Here is a 10,025-nt window from a genome sequence, read left to right as displayed (position 1 = left end):
CTGTCGTAGCCTGGTCAGATTGCTGCCAATTCTCTCTGTTTGGCCTGAGCTGTTCCTTGATGAAACTAAACACTGGTAATTTTAAGAGCAGAGAAAGCTGTGGTGGTCGTGATGTGTGACCTCAGTGTCCCAAAAGCCTTTACCTTTTGCTGGGTGAAATAATTGCTTTGCTTGTGTCCTGTTGGAAAACTGCCACACTGTATGGATCAGAAATTACCAGTCAAGAAAGAGAAAATCAAGGGCTTGAAAGCACCTATTTAGGTAATGTGAGCTGTTATTCATCATTTCACTTTGGGCTGGAGTTTCCTCTCGTTATATATGGAATAGCTGACTTTCATAGTCTCAAATGGGGTAATAAAAGAATAATCAGTTGGCAAGAGCATAAACTGTGGGAGGCAGAAGTAGGTTGTGACCATGTAGAGAGGAAATGGTGTACTTTAATTTGTTCTGATAGTGACTGACAACTGTTTGTACCCAGTTACAGGGCTCTGGTGCCAGTTCAACTTACAGAGTTGGGTTTGGCTCCATGTAGATAACAGGGAGACCTGGCTGTGATATCCAGGAATTCTACAGGATGTGGCTCATCCCAAAGAGTCTGAGAGCTGAGTTGCTGTGTGTATGTACAGGATCAGGCCCCATCTCATTTTAGGAACACAGATTGTTTTCTGTTTGGCATCTCTGTAGCCTTTGGCTCGTCCCCTGTGGCAGGAGGAATACAATGAATTTTTTTACAGAGCTCTGTTTGCTTTTGTGTATTTCTTTGCAGCAATTAAGTGCTTTAATTTCTTATCTCCTAAGTGGTTGTTTCTGGTCTTAGTTCTTCCTGTCTAATCCAAGCTGCTTTGCTGCAAATGTTATCTCTGCTATTCATAGGCAGAAAAGGCTTTCACTGGCACCTGATAAAGGGCCAGAGATCAAGCTCCTTAATTCAGTCTTGCATCTTGTTACAGCAGGATCAGGTAAAACACAATGATCGTGGCCAGTGCTGTTGGGTGTCCAGGAGTCACTGCCCTAAAGTTTGGGTTGATTCTCACACAGGGACCTCCAAAATTCTCGTGGCTTCCGGAGCTGCTTGTTAGAGGTGGAACAATCGAAGTTCATTGGTGCTAATCAAGGTCAAGAGAAAAGAACTCTCGCTCTGTGGGTTGAAAGCAGCAAAATATTAGAGTTGGGAAGAAAAGTCGTGGCCAGAGAAGAAGCCAAAGCCATGAATTAGAGGTGGTGTCTGTGAGCAGCTGCACTGGGTGGGCAGGCACTGGAAGGAGTTGCCCAGGGAGGTGATGGAGTCCCTGGAAGTGTTCAGGGAGTGCCTGGACGTGGCACTTGGGGCCGTGGCTGTGGGGTGACGATGGTGCTGCTGGTTTAATGGTTGGTTTCAATAATCTTGAAGGTCTCTTCCAACCCTGAGGGTTCTGTGGTAGTGACACAAAAACCCTATTTGCCCAAATCCACCCAGCTGGACAAAGCAGGGTAATATTTCCAGTACAAGTATGGGATTCGTAAATCTTGTGTTCTTTACTCTCTGAGACTGTCATATTCTGTGAAGAAAAGATGGTAGATGGGGTAACCAACACGTGGAACAACTTGTTCAGTCAGTTTGCACTGATTTCCTGGGGTGGAATTCCCCTTTCTGCCAGGATTGTATGAGCCCCCACTGTGTGGGACTCCACGTTCCAACCTGGGGTTATTACTCTAAGGTGCAGAGTTGCTGTCAGAATAATTTCAGATTGAAATAAGACATTTATGGTCACTTGGAAAAATCAAGGCAGTTGCTTGCACTGAGGGGTTACTGGAGGTTTGAGTGTGGGTTTAATTACCAATAGGACAATTCTCATGTCACTTTGTTGACCTTTAGGACAAGATATTGGATGGTTACAGGTGATTCTTTTTATTAAACAGTAACTGCAGAGTATTAAATGGTGGAAATGCTGATGCTGTTCTACCTGTTCACCAGTCTGTGCACCTTGTTATGGACCAGCTCAATGAGAAGGGAAAAAGTAGGGTGTGTTGTAAGAGATTTGGGGCACTGCATGTTTAATACGAAGAACATACCTAGGGCAAACCCTAGCTCAGTTGCTAATTTCAGTTTAGAATCCAAGCCAGTAATCCAGCAGAACCACAAATACTGGATTTGGAAATAACAGTTTCCTTAATCAATATTCTCGATCAACCTATTTCTTGGAAAATCATCGAATTTTAAGAACAAAATGCCATAAAAAAAGCCTCATTTCACTGCCAGTGTTCCTTTGCTGCCTCACTCACGGTGTGCTGTTGCCTTCCAACAGAAAATTGTTTTGACAGTGTCAAACACCGGGGTTGGTGCTGGAGTTAAATCGGATTTTAATTCCTCCCTCTGCTGAAAGTGAGCAGATCTGTTTGTTCACCAGCCACTTAGCAAATGACCTTGAGCGAGGCAGCGGCGAGGGCTGCACTTCCTCAGGAGTTGGCTCTAATTAGCAGGATTTTATTCTGGGCTGTGTTGCCTTGCGGGGACTGGAATCGGGAGGCTGGAGAAACACGTTTGCTGGGCTGTGTGTGAGCAGGAACACCGGGATCTCATGGACACAGCAGCTCTCCCCTCGGCCTCCCATTTGAGCAGGAGCACAAAGGCAGCTCTCAGCAGCTGAACTTGTGCCACAGGTCACATCCCAGAGCTCCCACAGGGCTGGAGAGGGGTGGGAACATCTCCAGGGGTTGGGAATGGTGGGAATGTCCCTGCTTGGGAACCACGGCCCGTGCCTGGGGTGGGCTTGTTGTGCTCCCCAGCTCCTGGTTTCCCCTTTGCCCACCCAGCACACCTCGGAGGCAGGTGATCCTGCTCCAGAGGAACTCATGGCACCTGGGCTGAGGACACAGATTAATCTCCACCCAGTGCCACCACAGAGGAAATCAGTGGTGCCACAAACACCGTGGATGGTGTGGTGGTCAAGCAGTTCTGGGGAAAGGGGTGAAGGAGGCCTTGAGCTGATCCTGCCAGGGCTCAGTTTCCTTGGAAGCAGAGCCAGGGCACACAGAGCTTGCCTGGTTTAAACCATGGGGATTTAATGGAGCTGTTTTGGAGACCAGGTTATTGGTTCCTTGCAGCAGATGAAGGCACAGTCCAGCCATCTCTCCTTAATGCTTGGGGTTAATGTGGATTTGTGGACACCCTCTACTGGATCAAGGCCAACATACCCTTTTCTTTGTTAATGAAATTCCCCAGGTTTGTATTCCATGGAAATGTAGTTCATTCCCAACAAGGACAGTTGGTTTTTTTACCATCACTGGCCTGTCCAACCTCTCCCCTTTCTTCTTTCAAGCACCAAACACGAAAATATGGCCAAAAAGTACTGAAAAAGGTGAAGGGCTTAGGCTGGTCTTAATGTCCAGTAACATTTGTCTCAGTTTTTTTACTTTATAAACCAAGAGATTTGCCAGAAACTTGTTTAGATCCTCTGCAGGTACCAAACTGGAAGGGACTTGGTGCCCATTTGTCATGTTTTCTGATTAATAAAGCATAAAAATGGCAAATCTGATGGGGCAAGGAAAACATCAGCGAGGTGAACCCAAGAGAATCCCCCCCAAACTCGTATCACTTCCCTGACTATTTTAAACATTCAACACCAGAACTTGCATGCCTTTCCTGCCTGTCTCAGGGCTGCCCTGTCGCTGATATTTAAAGCTGGCAATCAGTGTTTTTGCTGAGCAATGAAGAGGGCTGGTGGATGGCAGGGGTGACACTGGCTGGGCTTTGAGTCCCTTCCCACCCAAACCATTCCATGACTGACACTCACATGGATTTGGGTTGCTCTGGGAACCTGCTGCCCAGTGGGGCTCCTTATTATTATGCAGCTGTTTGTGAATAACCTTCTGAAAACTCGGCGAGGTGACTGGGGCTGCAAAAGCGACAGCAGAGCGTTGTAAGGACAGAACAGAACCCGGCACAGGAGAGGGACCTTCCTGCAGGGCTTCCCAACCTCATTATGGAGCAGAGAGGGAACTGTATCAGAGCCTGTTGTTGAGCTCTTAACAATTCTATAGAAAAGTTAATATTTTCTGTTCAGTTAAGAGCAGATTTGGGTTTTTGTGTGGCTGCCAGTTTTATTGTCAGGTTTATTAACTTCCTTCCTACTGCAGTTATGGCTTAGTAGACCTTATTTTTTTCCTCTTTTAATGTGATTTTTGTTATTGTTGGGGGTTTTTTTAACCAGCAGGTACAACTGTAACACCTCAGAATCCTCATGGGCCAGCACCCAGTTGCACCAAGGGCTGTGCTTTAGAGGAAGGATGTGTAATGTAGTAAATAATCTTGCTTTAGGCATCCATGGAACTGAACTTTTGGGTTCAGATTCAGTCTGTTGCACGTGTGTTTTGCAGTGAGGAAACATCAGCTCTGATTCATTAAGGTAGTCACAGCTTAATTGTAAGTAGGTGAGAAATCCCACTGATGTGGGATAGACAAGTGCTGATGTCCAATCCCTGATGTACAACCCACGCATGCACTGCTTTGGCAGGTGAATCTGAAGAGAATCACACACTTGGGATACATAACCTGGAAAAACTATTGCTTAGTTAGGAGTTATCCATGCCTCCAGCAAAATCCCAGGTACCAGCGATCCCAGCGCTGTGGTTTGGGACTCTCAGGGCAGGTTGGACAGTCCTTCCCTGCTCACAGACAGTGGGAACAGTGGGAGCCTGATACATCTGAAAGCTGATACCAAAGTCACTGTTGTGTCCTGAGGAGATGGTTGTGGCTTCCCCCAGTAAAAGTTTAGCCCATTATTAGGAGATACAAACAGTTTCAGTACCCAAAGAAAGAAATTTTTGCTTATCGTTCTACCTTCCATGTGAAAGAGGGGGGATTTTCTTCCTCCCCTGTTTTTTTTTAGCTTCTCTAGAGCCTTTGCTCTCTGTAGAAAGAGGACACAGGGAGCAGGGCTGTAGCAGGAATAGCAAGAAGAGGCTCCTGCCTGCAGATGGGCAGGATTTGGGACAGGCAGCGATTGGACCAGCTGGAATACTTGCTGTCTGCTTCCCAGCGTTTGGAAGCTGGACTGGAGCAGTGTTACAGAGAGACTGTTTGTGTATGCAAACACTGCTGAAGTTAATAATGATTTCTGGGATCAGTTACCACTGCAGTCAGTAGCAGCTAATTCTTTCCTTCTGAGAAGGATGTACGATCTTTTGTTGCTGTAATATGTGATTGGAACATGGCAATTCATCCTCTGACAAGCACAACAGTGCTTGGAAATATTGCTTGTGAGAGTGTTTGTACATGTGTTTGTTTTGCATTATTAGCACACGGGCTTTCTTCAGCAGCTTTTGGTGAATGACTCAGTTGTGGCAGCAATAATCATATTTACTTGGCATATCTGTCTTTTTTTAAAAAGCCCTGCTGTGTCCTTCAGAGTTTCTCATCTCTTAGTTAAGCCTTCCCAGAGTGTTACCAGAAAGATGAGGATAAATGTACTAATGAAATGAGTAATTTCATTTTCTCGCAGTGACTCCGAGTTCACACCAAATAAATGGGTCTGCGCCTTTTGAATGATTTTAATGATCACACACGACCACATCAGACAATCAGTAATTAGATGCTGGAATGAAGGCCGGGTACTCTGACCTGGGGGGTTGTTGGGAACGGTCCAGGCACCAATCCCGCTGTCCCTGCTGGGCTGGGCAGGAGCTCCCTGAGCTGTTCATCCGTGCCAGGGCCGGCTCAGGGAGCCAGAGCTCGGGGAGCCAGAGCTCGGGGAGCCAGAGCTCGGGGAGCCAGAGCTCGGGGAGCCAGAGCTCAGGGAGCTGCCCCCCAGCTCCGAAGGGCAGAGCTGCCAGCCTCCCTTCCCTCCAGGGGCACTCAGCTGGGCACAGAGGGACCATTGAGGGCCGTGCCAGCCCTGGCTCCCGGCACTGCAAGGAGGGAGGGAGGGAGGGCACACAGGGCATCGCTGCCAGCAGGAGGGGCTGGCACATCATCCCCACACTCTCCAGCTGGAGCGTGGAAAACTTGTTAACTCCCTGATGGGGACGGGGCAGCCACAGGGCAGGAGAGGGGGCAAAATCCCCCTTTAAATCCTCACAGGCACATCTGGCAGCTTAGATGAAAGGCTTTGTTGTTCTGTTCTGATGCAGTTCAGTTCTTCCTTCTCTTCAATCTGCAGAAATCGTTGCCCTCCAATATCTTGCAGTTTGGAGCCTTCCTTTTGGCTGGCTTTGGGCAGCTGTGGTAACTGTTCCTGCTGATGCAACAGGAGCCTCTTGGCTTTGTGGGTCTGGTGAGTGTGAAGGTACTGGACACATTCCTCTTGTCCCACTGAGGAGAGCTGAAATCCCAGACACAAGTCAGTCTTATCCTCTTCAGGGAGCTGTTCAATAATTCCAGCCCAGTTCAGGTAAAATCCTGAGTTAAAGCAAAGCCAAGCTCTTGCCTTGCACCTTGTTCTGCCTCCCTCCATCCCAGGCACAGCACCCACCACTCTCCCCTGCCTCACCTTCCCAGTTTTGCCAGAGGAATCTTGGATCCTTTCCTTTAAAACATGATTTTCTTGACTTTCAGATCTCAAACTCTCATCTTTGCCATTTAACTAGGTTATTCACTGTGTTTATGGTGAAGTTTTTAGGTCAGGTGAGGTAAAATATCCACTGACAGGGAATCGCTTGGAAAAAGTTCCCATTTGGGAGGTGTATGGATTGGAACTTTTCTGTGTAGAACGTGGTCATAACCTCACTGTGGGTGAGGTTTGTTGAACTCTGATGGTCATTACTGTCAAGGCCTTTTGACAAATGTAATTTTCCAAGCATTTCTGGAAGTTCTGCTCCTGTATTTTTGTTTCTGTTGAGTTTTGACAGTTGATAAACAGCACAGAGGAAGATCCAGTAAAGAGACAGATGCTGACTTAGTGGGTTACACAGTTTGAATGACAAACCAAGATCAACAGATCATTATTTTTCACAGCAAGCACAGAGAAATGGCTGATTTCAGTGCCAACCTGTGTGACAGCAGCCCTTGTGCTCCAGAACGCAGCACAACAGGAGCAGCTCTCTTGCACTGTTCCCAGGTTTGCTCTGTTTGATTGCAATTATATTTTGGATATTCTGGCCATTACTGGTTTGCTCCAAGTGCTGCTGCTGCTGCTGCAAAAGGAGGATGATGACCTCACCTGCTCTCAGTCCAGTGAGGGAGGATATGTTGTTTAATTTTCTGCATTTCTACTAATTTTTGGGCTTTATTCCCAGGTTCATCAATCGATGCTTTGAGCAGGTTAATTAAGCATAGGCAACACGGTCTTTTATTCTCTTCTGATATCCCTTATTATGGAACCAAGAGCTCTAGAGTAAATCTCGCTGTAATTCCAAGTACTCTGCTGCAGCTGCACATTATCTGATGTCTTCAGAAATCTCACTGTGTCCTCAGCTTCTGAAGGGAAAAAGTGTGGTTTTCCTTAAGAATATGTTATTCAGGACAAATTCAGTGCTAATGGAGAGCAGCTTTGGAGACTTTTCCCAACATTCCAGTGGCTCGAGGCTGTACCAGATGATTTCTATTCCCCACCCTTTTATATCTGTGGATACAGTGTAGTTTGTGATGATGAGATGGGTTAAAACAGCATGTGGAAATGCCACATGGTTTTTGTTTTACACTGTTGTGTTTGGTGAGGATGAAGTGGTGGTTGGCTAAATGAAATCCTTATTTCTGTTGCATTAATCCCATGTTCCTCATCATCAGTGCGTTCATGAGGGGGTTTCACCCGTCTGTGCCCACTGTTTCTCTCTGCCTCCCCTGGCAGTGGATGGAATGCACACAGTGGCTCAATTTCAGAGCTGGTTTTTGACCTGATTCTCCCAGCCAGGAGCTGAGGAGTTTGATCTGAGCAGCTGCTCTGGTGGGAGCTCTTGGAAAGTGCAGTCACAGTGTGCCAGGAGCTCACAGTTCAAGGAGCTGTAAATCTCCAGGACCTCTTTCCTGCTGTCCTGGAGAGCCAGGGGCTGTTTCCCCTGCCTGCACTCGTGTTCTGCTCACACACGCTCAGCTCGTGGGGCTGGCTGAGCTTGGGCCATGGAGTCAGGTGGGACTGGCCCCTGGGATTGTTCTGCCCTGACAGTGATCACTGAACTCTTTATTTACGGGCAGTGAAAGGCCTGAGAGCCATGACGTGTTACTTCAGAGTCCTGCTGTTGGGTTACAGACAGTGAATTGGATTGGCAGGTGAGGGATTTGGGCTATCCCACGGTCAGTGGATCAGTTAAGTGGCGAGATGAACCTGGATGGGGAGTGTGAAGGCTCTGTCTGGCAGGCAGAGCTCCTTACACCTCTGGAACACTCATCCCTCACGTGTGCTGGTGGAGGCTGGATCCGTGGGAATCCAACTGATGCTGCAAAAGGTCGTGGTTTTTCCCTCAGTCTCTTCTTGCTTTTATTCCTCATGAATAAATGACATTTAGTTTAAGCATCCTTAATGTCTGGAATTAACCAGTAATGGCACGAGCTATTAGGTGTGAGTGTTTAGCACCAATCCCACCTAAAGTGGAGGAGCAGTCACTCACCCCCTGCCTGTGACCTTCTGCCACTGCTCCTAGAAGAAGATTTCTTATAATAAATGGCTTTGAGGCAGAAAAACGTGTTTATTGTGGTGTTGATAATGTAAGTGGCCAGGAGTGTGCAGGAGGACCCTGAATCGCTGCAGCCATTCTCAGAATGCTCAATTAAATCCCAGGGAAATGGACGGAAAAATTAATTTCCTATTGTAGTTTAGATGACAGGTTATTGAAAATGTTTTGAAGAAGCCATAAATCTGGTGCTGGTAATTAAACCTTTGAACCAGAGGGTTGGGTTCCATCAATATTGATCAATGGCCAGCTGGATAAACCATAAACATCAGGAGCCTCAGAAATGGGAGGTGAAACCTCTGAGCAGCTCCTGAACTGGGTGTGTTGACATCAAATCACGCCCAGGGTCAGAGACACGAGGTTATACCTGGCATGCTGGGCCTGGCAGATCCATCAGGATGATTCCAGCATGGATGTAGCCAGCAGTGCTTCCAGAGGCTGCTGGGGCTGGAGGTGACTTGCTCAAAAATTGCATGATGTTTTAAGAGAGATTAGGATTTTTTTAATCATAAATAATTGTAAGATAATACAGTATTTCAAAATTGTTTTGTCACCCCTTAACTAGTGCCACAAGTGACCTAGTGACCTTCTAGTAGAAGGTTCCCTGCCCAGGGGAGGGGGTGGAATGAGATGAGTGTGTTAATGTCCCTTCCCACTCAGGCCACTTATGATTCTGTGAAATTCTACAAAGATGATGATGAAAACAGACCCTGGCTTTTGGGAGAAATAGTATTCAGTGTTGAGCATTCTGAGATCTGGAGAGTCCTAATGCGAAACGAAGAGATGGCTTCAAATGGTGGAGTAGGAAGGAGGTGTTTTCTTGTCTTTTAATTGTGGTGCTGATGTGAATAGAAACACCCAAACGTATTTTGACGTGCTGACTGGAAACAAAGCCAACTCAGTTTCCAGAGGTGTCAATCATACCTGAGGCAAATTTATTTCCCTCTGTCACAGAATTATACCACCCACTGCAATTCAACCCTCTTTCCTTTGGTGTGCTGCTGTGCCAGGTAGAAGCACACCTTGAGCTGCATTTCAAGCAATGCCCGTCCCTTTCAGTATTCAGTTTGGATTTGGGGGTGTTTAAGATGCACTGGGAGTTGTGCAGTGACTCCTCATTATCCATGTGTGCTCAGAGCCCCAGCGTGCACAGCGAGGGTTGGTACTCACGGAGAATATTTGTTTTCTAGTTTTTAACCTGCTCAGATTCAAATGTGACTCTGTTCTTCTTGCTGTTTAACTTGATTTCAAACAGTTTGAGCAACCGAGCTGAAGGCTCCTGTTGGCACACGGAGTGCAAACCACGCCTGGAATTTGTTAGAGGAGAACCCAGTGGGTGCTTGTCCTGTAAAAGACAAGTACTTTTAAAAGTTTGCAAAAGTTTGCTTTGATCTGAGGTTACAGAATCCCAGGATCAGTGAGGTTGGAAAAGCCCTCCCAGG

General features: G+C 46.8%; 1 long non-coding RNA gene across 1 annotated transcript; it reads right to left on the bottom strand.

Moving 5' to 3' along the window:
* Positions 1–1,278: 1,278 nt before the first annotated feature.
* Positions 1,279–2,866, bottom strand: LOC114070047. The gene is made up of 3 exons (XR_003573863.1): positions 2,799–2,866; positions 1,463–1,538; positions 1,279–1,289 (listed from the first exon to the last, which is right to left on the bottom strand). It is a non-coding gene; the product is annotated as an uncharacterized LOC114070047 (long non-coding RNA).
* Between the last annotated feature and the right edge of the window lie 7,159 nt (positions 2,867–10,025).

Source organism: Empidonax traillii, unplaced genomic scaffold (assembly GCF_003031625.1).
Source record: "Empidonax traillii isolate 1590-97213 ecotype Southwest subspecies unplaced genomic scaffold, ASM303162v1 scaffold1425:size110638, whole genome shotgun sequence".
Lineage (NCBI taxonomy): Eukaryota > Metazoa > Chordata > Aves > Passeriformes > Tyrannidae > Empidonax > Empidonax traillii.
The sequence above is the reverse complement of the archived record's forward strand: the minus strand, read 5'-3'. Positions and strand labels throughout refer to the sequence as shown.